The 11,629-nt window shown below is 50.0% G+C and overlaps 1 long non-coding RNA gene and 1 pseudogene across 1 annotated transcript; both read right to left on the bottom strand.

The window, feature by feature from the left end:
• Positions 1–9,324: 9,324 nt before the first annotated feature.
• On the bottom strand, positions 9,325–9,410 carry LOC117284259 (annotated as a pseudogene).
• An 827-nt stretch (positions 9,411–10,237) lies between these two features.
• LOC104874638 lies at positions 10,238–11,614 on the bottom strand. Its single transcript, XR_002025961.2, has 2 exons — positions 11,544–11,614; positions 10,238–11,224 (listed from the first exon to the last, which is right to left on the bottom strand). It is a non-coding gene; the product is annotated as an uncharacterized LOC104874638 (long non-coding RNA).
• Positions 11,615–11,629: the final 15 nt, after the last annotated feature.

An 11,629-nucleotide genomic window follows, 5' to 3' on the forward strand; every position in this document is an offset into this window, starting at 1 on the left:
GAGTCAATGGCCCAAAAGTTTGAAGACCAGTAAATATTATACTTTTAACCTTTACTGACACTATATTACTTCGCATTCATTGTAAATACTGGGAACTGTAGGGAACAAAAACATTGAAACCCGATCCCTTCTCCCCTTTTCGCAGTGCTGGGCACTGAACCCAGGGCCTTTGCACTGAACTACATCCACCACCTTTTTGTTTTTAATTTTAAAAAATTAATTTTGTCCCATTCCCATTTATTTTCAAGTTTGACACAAGGTCTTGCTAAGTTGCTAAGTTATCCAGGCTGGGCCTGACCATGCGATCCTCCTCCCTCAGCTCCCAGAGTGCTGAGCGACAGCTGAGCACCCTACACCTGGGCTGACAGACTGGCCCGATCTTTATTGACTCTTCGTATTATTTTCATGAATCTTCAATACTGGGGAGGGTCAAGAAGAAAACACCGGGGCCAGCATCTCTCCCAAGTAACTGTTGTTGACATTCACAGTTATTGGGCTTTGGAGAAGCTGGAGAAAATAAGTCAGGCCGGAAGGCAGGGATGGGAATGCAGTCCTGCCCTGGCCTGCAGCCTAGTGAGACCGCAGACGTCACCCTTCTGTCTGGGTTGTGCAGCTCCAGGGCCACACCCAGCCCTAGGCCACACCTTCTCGCCCTGTCTTGCAATGGCGCTGCCCAAGGCGCCCCCTGCTGCTGCAGCTGCAGCCTGGGCCTCATCACGGATGGCAGTGAAAATCCTGTTTCCAGTGCCATGGCAGGGTGGAGACTGCACCCTTTGAGCTCCTTGTCCCCCACTGTGCCCCTTAGCTCTTGAGTCTTGTGTGATCCTTGATTGGTCCACCCGCTTGGGAGACTTTTTACCTAGATACCTTGTGTCTATTTTTTTTTTTTTTTTTTTTTTTTTTTTTTTTTTTTTTGTACCAGGGATTGAACTTGGGACCTTGTGCTTGCAAGGTAGGCGGTGGAGACACAGCTAAATCCCTGGCTCTATTTTGCAGTTTGAGACAAGGTTTTGCTAAGTTGCCCAGGCTGGGCTCCGACTTGGAATTCTCACGTCTCAGCGTCCCAGAGTACTTAGGTAGCTCTTCCTGAGGCCAGGCATTGTTCTAAGCATCTTACAAATATCCGATCCAGTCCTACAAGCACTCAGTTCATGGGAGCAGCTCAGATTCCACTGTCCCAGCCCAAGATGGTCTCTGCGAAGTCTTTGGTTCCTGCCACATTGTCTGGCAAAGCTTTCTCAAGCTTTAACCTCGCGGGTCACAGGGAAGCTTGTGGCGTGAAAGCACTTCCGCCCTCTGAAGGTGGGGCATGGGTGGCCGACCATCTGCTTCTGGAGGGCCCTTCCTTCTTTGCTTCCTGTGGCTCAAACCTCTCTCCCACTGCAATGAGCCATTTTGTTTTGTTTTGTTTTCCTTATTTGAGACAGGTCTCACTCTGTAACCCAGGCTGGCCTTGAACTCATGGTGCTCCTCCTGTCTCAGACTCCTGAGTGTCCTCGTTCTCAGTCACCCGCCAGTTACACGGCCAGTTCCGTTAAAACCCAGCTTCCTCCTTTGGTCCAATGCACTGCAGAGCCCCATTCCCCCATTCCACCGCACACACCCAAGAATCTTCTGGGATCCCCAGTTTTATCTAAAGCAGCCACAGCCACACCTGAGACTGGAATCTGGGCTCCTGATCCAGCAGAAACAAACAACCAAGTGTCACCTCCCCTGTAGACCTCTGTCCTCAAATTCCAGAATGCACAAAAAGATGGCAAAGCACAAGGGCGAACTTCCAGACTTTAAGACCATATGAATTCCCTGTAACAAACACAGCCACACAGCAGCTTTTGTTCTGGGGCATGTTCCTTTACGCGGAAACATTTTATTAAAAGCTGTCATTTCTAAAGTGAATGCACTGCCGCCTGCCTTGCAAGTGTGAGGACCCTAGTTCAATTCCCGGTACCAAAAAAAAAAGTTAAAGTGAACGCAGTATCAATTTTTAAAAATTACATGAAGGCTATGGTGGCACACATCTGTAATCCCAGTACTCAGGAGGCTGAGGCAGGAGGAATGCAAACTCGCGGCTAGGCTGGCTTACAAATTGAAACAGGGAGATCTATCACAAACAGAAAGCCAGGGAGTGGTGGCTTGGGCCTGTAGTCCCAGCACTTCTGGAGGCTGAGACAGGAGGATCGCAAGTTTGGGTCCAGTCTAGACAATTTCAGCACTTAGAGACAGCTTGTCTCAATATAAATAAATCTTAAAAAAGGACTGAAGATGTAGCTCTGTGCTCTGGCCCTGGATTCAATTCCCAGTACTGTACCAGAAACAACAAAAACAAAACTCATAATCTAAGATTTGAAGCATGGTATTGGACATTTAACGTTTAATGTGGTGAAAACACAAATAGAAAAATAGGGGGAAATCGAGGCAGAAAAAAATGGTTTCCTCTGTCCACGCAGCTAGGCTCTTTACCAACAGATAAGCGAGGGAAAGTCTTGGCTTCATGACTTCTGAGCCGAGACTGTCACATCCCGGGCCCACAGAAGCAAAGCCACGACTGTCCTTCACGCGTGTCCACCACTCCCCCTGGTGACGGAGGTCCTCCTCACCCCGGGGCTCCAAGGTCCACAGCAGATCATGCTCTCTCCTCAACTACGCAGGGAAGGGAGAAACCGCCCACCCCTCCTCCCTGTACTGGCCGCGACCCTGCCGATCCCTCTGTCCCCGCCTCGTTCCCGTGTGTCCCCACCTGCTGTCCACCAGGCTGGGCTCTGTCTCTAGGCAACTTCAAGCTCCCAGCGTTTCCAGGGAAACCGAGATGGCCCCACAGGGCTCCAGTGCCTCTCCTGATAGGCCGGGCCCTCACAGTCTCGCCCCTTCCTTGCGGCCCGCGACACTTGCGGAGGCGCTCAGGGTCGCGCAGGCGCGGTGGTCAGCTCGCGCCCTCTCCCTCCCCCAGGCTGAGGTTTCCGAGGCTGGGGTGCGGGCTGTGACGCGGGGTCTCACTAACTTCCATCTAGCTGAGGGTCACGAGTGGGAATCACATCTGGAATTTGGTCGTGGCCTCTCAGCAGGAAGGGGAGCCGGCTGGGAGACTAGAGAGAGGCAAGTCAGGGAGGAGCTGGGAGACGGTTCTCGCCTCCCAGCGTCCTCGCCTGCGCTGCACTCCCGGTTCCTAGTGAAGTTGGGGGCCGTTGAAAGGGAACAGTGACGCTCAACACCTAGGCCACGCACACACCGAGAGGTCCGACTGGAGACTTTATTCAGGGAGCGGGAGCAGAGGGGGAGAGAGGGAAGATAGAAGAGAGAGAGCAGAGAGGAAAAGAGAGGAAGGTCCTTTTATCATTTTGGGCCCGGCTACTGCTTACTTATGAGGAGCGGGCTGCCTTTAACCCCTCACAGGCCAGGCTGCCCTTTATGGGTTTGGTCCTGGAGAAACAGGTTTAACCTCTCCGGACCGCTGTGGCCTTGGGGGAAGGGAAACTAGAGATAAGAGCATGAGGTCTCTAAGAGCCAAGAAGCACCAGGAAAATGCAGCCTGTGATGGCGGCTTCAGGTCCCTAACAGCGGTGATCTAGGCAGGTTTGTTGACAGAAGGGTGGTGCAGCCCTGCTCAACACCAAGGGTAGCACTGATGTTAACTAGGAACAGCAAGAGAGAAAAGTAAATAAAACCATTCATCCCACCATGAGCTGTGACTGTCTTTCCCCAGAAAGTTCCAGCAAAAGGATATCCGAGTCTGAGGGGTCTTTTGTGAGGCCTGAGCAGTTGGCAACTGTTCCCTTTCCACATCCCGTGAGTGTTGGTAAAGAGGCTGAGGAAACTGGAGCTCACTCAAGCCTGAGATGACCCCCTGCAGGCCCTGGGGCGTGGGGATTTGAACCCCAGCATGTCTGAGTGCACGCGTGCGCGCACGTGTGTGTGTGTGTGTGTGTGTGCGCGCGTGCGCGCGCGTCAGGTTAGACAAATCCTACGTACCGGAAGGACTTGAACCACTGCTGCTTCTGAGAGCAGGTGGCTGTGTGCAAGGACAGGAGCATGTCCTGGAGGGAGGAGTTAACTAGGGAGGGCCTGGATCCCACCCGCAGCCTTGGTGCTGCTGGCCTGCCCTGGTTTCCTTCCACAGCCTCCCCCTCAGGGTCGGCTGCTGCTGCTCCATACTGGAGCTCTGGACGGAAATCATGGCACAAATGTGTAGCCGGTGCCTCTGTGCCTGTGGTAACTCGTTCCCACAGCAGCACAAGGATGTAGAAGGATCTGGTTAGAAGTGGGTTTGATGATGGCACACCCCTGCAATCCCGGCACTCAGGAGGCTGAAGCAGGAGGGTTGTTGTGCATTTGAGGCCAGCCTGGACTACACAGTGAGACCTTGTCTCAAAACACTAAAAAAAAAAAAAAAAAAAAAAAAAAAAAAAAAAGGGGGTGGGTTTGAAACTCGGTCTGCAGACTCATTTGAGTACGGTTAGGAATTAGTCTTTGTCCTCCCTCATCCTAAGAATGTGGGAAAGGGCATCCAGGCCCCTAAAGTCTTGCCTTGACTTCTTCCTCTCCTCTGGGACCTTTGGGACAGACTGGGTCCTTGTTTCTTTTTTCTTTCCTCCAGAATGTACACAGGCTCCACTGGCTTCATAGTAAAGATCATACTTGGTCAAATAAGTCAGGCCCCCACCTGCTCCCACTTCAGCAGTGCTCTGGCTCTTCTGCGGAGATTTTTATTGGGACTGCACTGGTTTATTGTGTTACCAAGGAAAACTAGATAAGCCTGCTCGCTTCCCTCGTTCTATTGACTTGCAGATGACGATTCTGGGGGCCATGCCGGCTGTCCCACACTGTGGTAACCCTCTCGCCCTGGCTGGTCGCGGTGGTGATGGTTGCCTGGGTTACTTTTCAGGGACCTGAAGGCCACTTCTGCTGCAATGCTGACTTTTCGCTTGGGCCTGCAGACATCTGACGGGTGATTGGAAGGAGACACAGGGACATTGTGTCTCTGTCTTTGCCTTGTGTCTGTCCCTCGCTTCCTTAAGCTTTGGTCAGCTCTGCATGTAGACGCTCACCGCTGAGGGGAGCCTTGACTACAGCCTGTGTGGAACCCTCAGTGCTGGGAGCGGTGAAGCCGGTTTGTGGCCAGAGCCCCTTCGTGTTCATTCTTGGGCCACTGGAGGAAGAACCATGGGATGGAGCCGGGCGTGGTGGTGCACACTTGTGATCCCAGCACTCGGGAGGCTGAAGCAGGAGGTTTGCTGTGAGTTTGAGGCCAGTTGGGCTACACAGTGAGAAATCCTCAGGACCTGGAGTAACGATCGCACCCCAGTTTGGAGAACGACAACACTGTCGCTCTGCTTTTTTGTTTTTGTTTTCAGTATTGGTATTGAATGTAGAACCTCTGCATTCGGCTGTGTCCCCAGCCCTCTTTCATTTTTAAAAATTTGCCTTTTTTTTTGTGGTGCTAGGGATTGAACCTTGGGTCTTGTACATATTAGGCAAGTGATCTACTACTAAGCTAGCTACATCTTCAGCCCTAACTTTTAAATTTTTATTAATTACTTTTCTTTATTTCATATCACAGCGTTCATTGGTACACACATAACGCACGCTCATCCTAGAGCGTCTGTACCTGAACATGACACCTCCTGCCTCTTTTCTCCCCTCCCCTCCCTTTGCACAGAAGCTTTGTTTCCATTTTCCCTGTTTTTTCTTGTCCCTCCCTTCCTTCCTCCCTCTCTCCTCCCTTATTTCCCTTCCCATCTGAACATTTTCTTCCCATTTCCCAGTACATTTCAGTCCTTACTTTCATTTTTGGTTTCTGGCACCAGAGAAACAATGTGGTATTTAAACATGTGTGTCGATTTATTTCACTTAAGAGTGTGGTCTCAAGGTGCATCCATTGAGTTACGAATGTCTGAAGCTCATCCTTCCTTATCCCAGCCCTAACTTTAAACAATTTTCAAACTTGTTTTGCTACGCCCTGTTGCCCAGGCTAGGCTCAAACTGGCAATCCTACTGCTCCAGCCTCTCAGTGTGCTGGAATTACAGGTGTATTCCATACACTTGCCTTTGGTTGTTCTTTAATGTATTCTGATATAATTGTATGCATAAAGATTTTTAATATATTAGCCAGACATGGTAGCATACACCTGTAAACCCAGCAATCAAGAGGCTGAGGCAGACGTTTGCTTCGAGTTTGAGGCCAGCATGGACTACACAGTGAGACTATGTCTCAAAAAAAAAAAAAAAAAAAAAAAAAAAAAAACAAAAAAAAAAAGAAACAAACAAACAAAAAAAGCTTTTGCATGTATTAAAAACTGCCACTGGGGATTTAGCTCAGTGGCACCGTGCCTGCCTTGCAAGCGCAAGGTCCTGAATTTGATCCCAGGTAGCAAAAAAAAAAGAAAGAAAGAAAAAAAGAAAAACTGCCATATGTTAAACTTTTCCTAGTTACTATTTGTACTGGATTGAATAGTACCCCTCCCAAACCCAGGTTCTCCAAGACCTCAGAAATTGAGGTCTCCAGTGCTGCCAGGGGACCAGGGCCAGCAGCACTGCCGTCAAGACTTCCGGCCTCCAGAGCCCTAGGAACACAGGTCCGCCGTCCAAGCCTCCCCATGTGGGCAGTGTGCCACACCGTCCCTGGGAAACTGCTGCATTTATCTGACACTGTGACACATGGCGCTGCTACCAAGGACACCCCTAAATGAATCCTCTAGCTTCGCTTGTCCCAGGTTGACTTCAAATCACTCATTTTGGAGGTCACGCAGCCGGAAGACAGGTTATTGGTCCCCGCCATGAATCTGGGAGTTGGTACCTGTGCATAACACATCTTAGTTTTCTAATCCCCTTCCTCCCTCCCTGCCAGGTTTCCATGATGCTCTCCACTCTAGTCTGCCCAACCCCTTCCTAGGCCCTGGGGTCAGGTGACCTCTCAGGAAGCCCCTCCCGCCCGGGCGGCCACTCCCTTCCCAGCACCCACCCCAGGGAGCTCCTCTGGGGCCCATGCTGACCGCTGACCGACATCGCATTCCCGCCATGGGCTCCACACTCCCGCAGCTGGCTCCTGCTGTGGCCCCACCCCGGGCCTGCCACGACTCGGGGTGCCATCGGCCTCCTCATCTCAAGCGGCTGTGCCATCCCTGGGCCACTCATTTCTAAGGGTGACCTGGGGCTTGCCCCCACCTCCCACCTGTCCTCCGGCCCTTCTTTCTGACCCCAGCCTGCAGCGTGACCTTCCCACTGCAGTCCCCAGTGCATTTCTGAGACCTGTGGCCCTGTTTCCTCCACAGCTACCTTCCCGCTTTCTCCATGCATCTGTGTCTGCAGTCAAATACTCGGCAATGCCCTTGTCCCGCCACAGTGCTGTTACGGGCTGTGCCAGTCGTGCCAGGGTGTCCACCAGACTGAAATCCACCTTCTTTCCTGGGGCCCTCATGGCGATGCAACTTCAGGATGCAGAGGCCTTGGCCCAGGAGTCCTTTGGGGTCTGCTCAGCCTGACTCTGCCAAGAGTGGCCAGCAGGTTCTTGCTTTCCAGAGGGCACCTCTGTCTCCCTGCGCTGTTCTCATCTTTCAGGCGTGGTCAGGCCACACCTCTGGGCTCCCGCAGCCACTGAGCAGACAGGCCCCAGCTTGAGGTGGCCTTGGCAGCACCAGAACCTTAGAACCCCGCCAGGCTTTTCCGCAGTGGTTCCAGACCTGCTCTGCAGCCAGGCAAAGGACCAACACATAGATCTATAGTTAAGTTCTAGGGCTGGGGATTTAGCCCAGTGGTTCCACTGTTTGCCTTGCAAGCGCAAGGACCTGAGTTTGATCCCCAGTACAAAAAGAAAAAAATAAGTTCTGGCAACCAGTCACATGCAACTTAATGATTATACAGCAGGTAAGACTGCCTGCCTCTCAGGATGGTTCCTCATCGAGTTACAAATGCCACATTTCACCTTCCAATTGCAAGGAAAACTGGGTTGTAGCTTAGTAGAAGGATGTATGTTTAGCACATGCAAGACCTTAGTTCAGTCCCTAGCACCACAAAGGGCAACAAAAAAAAACACCTCCAAGCTGCATTTTGAGGTGTGCGTGTGTGGGCACACGTTAAGGGTTACACGGAGCACTCCCATTTATTTGGGGTTTATACACTGGTACCTCAGTTCACAAACTCAGTTCTCTTCATGATTCTGGTTGCAAACTGAGCTGGTGGTGAAGAACCAAATCAAATCTCCCCCTAAGGTCAACACTGACCCTTAACCACTGAATCTGATTTGGTTTTCATGCAACTCGGTTTGTCATCAGCATCATGGGAAGAACCAAGTTCATGAACAGAGGTACCACTGTATGTTTGAACACTCGTCCTTCCTTTTTTTGGTACCGGTGATCAAACTCAGGGCCTTGCACTTGCAAGACAGGCAGTGGTGCCACTGAGCTACAGCCCTGGCCCACTGTTTATTAGTTTTACACAAATTCAAACATGGTTTCCTCCTAGGTGACCTGGAAAGTGGGGAGAGGAGGAATCACTTTTCTATCTTAAGTTTTTGTCATTTTAAAGCACTACCCATATGAAAGCTTGACCACCCAATGAAATGCAGTATCCTGGAACAGAAAAAGGGCATTAGTGCCAAACTGGTAAAATGGGATGCGATATGATCTGACTTGTACTGCCCCAACGTCAAATTTTTAGTTTTGGCAATGAATACAGCTTTCTTGCTGTCGTATCCTGGCTCACAATTTCCCTGAACTCACTCCTCCCCCGCTGGGTACCACAGCATTTATTCTTCCTGAGGTTGGAAGCTATACTCGCCATCCAAGGCTAAACTCAACCCCTTGTTCTGTAAAGCTTTCCTAGACCTCTCCCCGTCCTCTGAAGTCATGGTGGTTGACAGCTGTGACACATGGCTTTCTGTTGCTTGTGTTTCTACCATTTAGGTGGCTCAGGAAGCAGACTCTTTAAGGTGAAGAGAACTAGAGTTCAGGTACAATTTTTAGGGATCAACACCTGAGGAAGGGAATGAGCAGAGACTTTGCTACAATGCAGTTTAACAAAGGCTACAGCAGGTGCCACAAGGAGCTCTGGAGAGACCCTTCAATCTTGTCCCAGAGAAGACAGGGCCCTCTGGATGTGGGCCACACAGGAAAGGAAGTGACTTCAGCAGAGGCACTACCTGTGGAGGGCCTAATGGACCAGGCCTGTGCCAGCCATCTCCAGCAGCGGGGAGACTGGCCTTCTCCGCTGAAGGGGATGGCGCATCACAAGTGGTGATCCAAAAAGCCAAGAATGATGGGTTGTGTTTGAAGAAAGAGGGAGTATTAATACCAGTTTAACCGTAATAAACTAAAAAGACATTTCCGGTATTTAAAAAATATAGACTGCCTCACAAATTTGCACAGGAGGCATACTAATCTGCTCTGTGTAGTTCCAATTTTAGTATGTGTGTCATTCACTGTATTTTTGTTTGAGACAGGGTCTCACTATATAGCTGAGACTGACCTAGAACTCACTATGTAGCCAGGCTGGTCTTGAACTCACAGCGATCCTCCTGCCTCAGCCTCCTGAGTGCTGGGATTACAGGCGTGTACTACCATGCCCGGCCATTCATTGTATTTTTAAATCTTACCTGGTATCTCATGTCAACTCCAGCCCACTATAATTACATTTTGTCACTATGCTCCAAATGCAATAGAAGAGTCTAATTCAATCCCCGGTACGAGAGAACAAAAAGTCTAATTCAAATTGGAATCCGGCTGTGGTGTCACACGCCTGTAATCCCTGCACTCAGGAGGCCAAGGCAGGAGGATCGCTGTGAGGTCAAGGCCAGCCTGGGCTAATGAGTTCCAGGTCAGATCAATCTTAACTACATAGTGAGACCCTGTCTCAAACCCCCACCCCGCCCCCCAAAAAAGAAAAAAACCAAAACAATAAAACCAAATTGGATAGTCCAGCTCTGATCTGAAACTCTGAAGGTACTTGGGCTCTCAAAAGGCAAGGCCTGGACCACAAGGTTCCTCCCTACATGAAAAAACAAATGTGTTCTTTCCTCAACGAGGTCCCACACAGGTACAGTTCCCCTGGGACCAAAGGCTGAGGGCCTCAAGAGAGCAGTTCAATGAGAAAATGTTCATTCTTAAAGAAACAAAATTTCTTTCTTTTCTTTTTTTTGATACCGGGGATCGAACTTGGGTCCTTGCACTTGCGAGGCAGGTGGCGGAACCACTGAGCTAAATCCCTGGCCCAAGAAACAAAATTTCTTAATAACCTTCTAGATCTTTTGTCTTTTCAAGCAAATGATTAAGTTTATTAACATGGTTAAGTGGTTTTTTTTTTCTTTTTCTTTTTTTAAACATGGCAGGGTTTTGACCTCAAATACTCATTAGGTCTGCTACTCATATAAACTTGCAGCTGGACAACATTGGAACTTTGAAGATGCCTATTCACTGACCAATTAAGATCCAATATAGACAGTTCCACACCTTTCTTCACAGCTCCTCAAGAGCCTTTGCCAATAGCTTTTGTTTTACACCCATAACCCTTGTTACACCAACTCTACAGAACATCAAGATCTCATCCCCTCTTCTAAGTGCAGTGGACATAGGGCTGAGTTAAGTGACCAAACGCACCAGACAGGTTACATCAGAGGGTGCATCACACAGAATTTAAATTTTGAACAAAATATGTCTCTCCTCCTTTGGTCTCACACAGAAATTAAAAGTCTCCCAGTACAAACAATATCATCCCCTCCTCCTCCTTCTGGTCCATCAGTCCCTGCCAGATCAGGCTCATCGGCGTCCCCAGTTGAAATCTGGTCCCCTCTTCAGCAGCTGCGGCAGAGTCATCTTCCAGAAGGAACGCAGCTGTTTCAGCACCTCCAGAGCTGCAGAACTCCAATTCCGAGTCTCACATGTCACAGACCCAAAGTTCCAGGGAGCTATCACGTCACACAAGAAAGAGCAAAGCATCTCAAAAATTTAGAAATAATAACCAAAGCCCATAAACAAATGTGACTGCCGCAAGAGCTTACAATCTAGGCCCTAATTCCGGTACGTGAGAGCATTTCCGAACAAAAGTTACTTCCCCAAACAAAAGCATTTAACAATCAAAACTTATGGAGGTCATCAACCACAGACCATAGCGGAAACGTAGTGTAAGTGAGGACAGAGTGTAGACAGAAAAAAGGGAAAACAAAAGGCTCTCTGGTTTCAGCTTCTCCGGGGTGTCAGCCAATCTCCATCACTAGACCAGAATCCACTGGCTGGAAAACCTAGAGCACAACAGGGAGAGATGTATCATCAAGAGGTCAATCCCGAGGGGATCCAACCCAAGCCTAGGACTCCACCTGTCTAGGGGCACCTGCCTCATTCCGGTCTTCCAGCAATATCTGGAATGGTCCAAAGGCCTTCCCTCCGACAAATTTATTTCCATTCCCCTGGGCTAGACAGGTGGATCCCTTGGTGACATTTAGGTTTGTTACTGTTTTTTGGTTGAGACAGGGTCTCGCTACGCAGTTCAGGCTGGCCTTGACCTCGCGGGGATCCTCCTGCCTCAGCCTCCCGGGGGCTGGGACCACGGGCATGCCTCACCACGACGACCTCGGGTGACAGCCCAAGGCCCTCCAGGCCAGAGCCAGAGGCCGGCGGAAGACACCAGGTGGCCCCGCCCCGCCCCG

Source organism: Fukomys damarensis, unplaced genomic scaffold, assembly GCF_012274545.1.
Source record: "Fukomys damarensis isolate Sample0158 unplaced genomic scaffold, DMR_v1.0_HiC HiC_scaffold_35, whole genome shotgun sequence".
In the NCBI taxonomy this organism is placed as follows: Eukaryota; Metazoa; Chordata; class Mammalia; order Rodentia; family Bathyergidae; genus Fukomys; species Fukomys damarensis.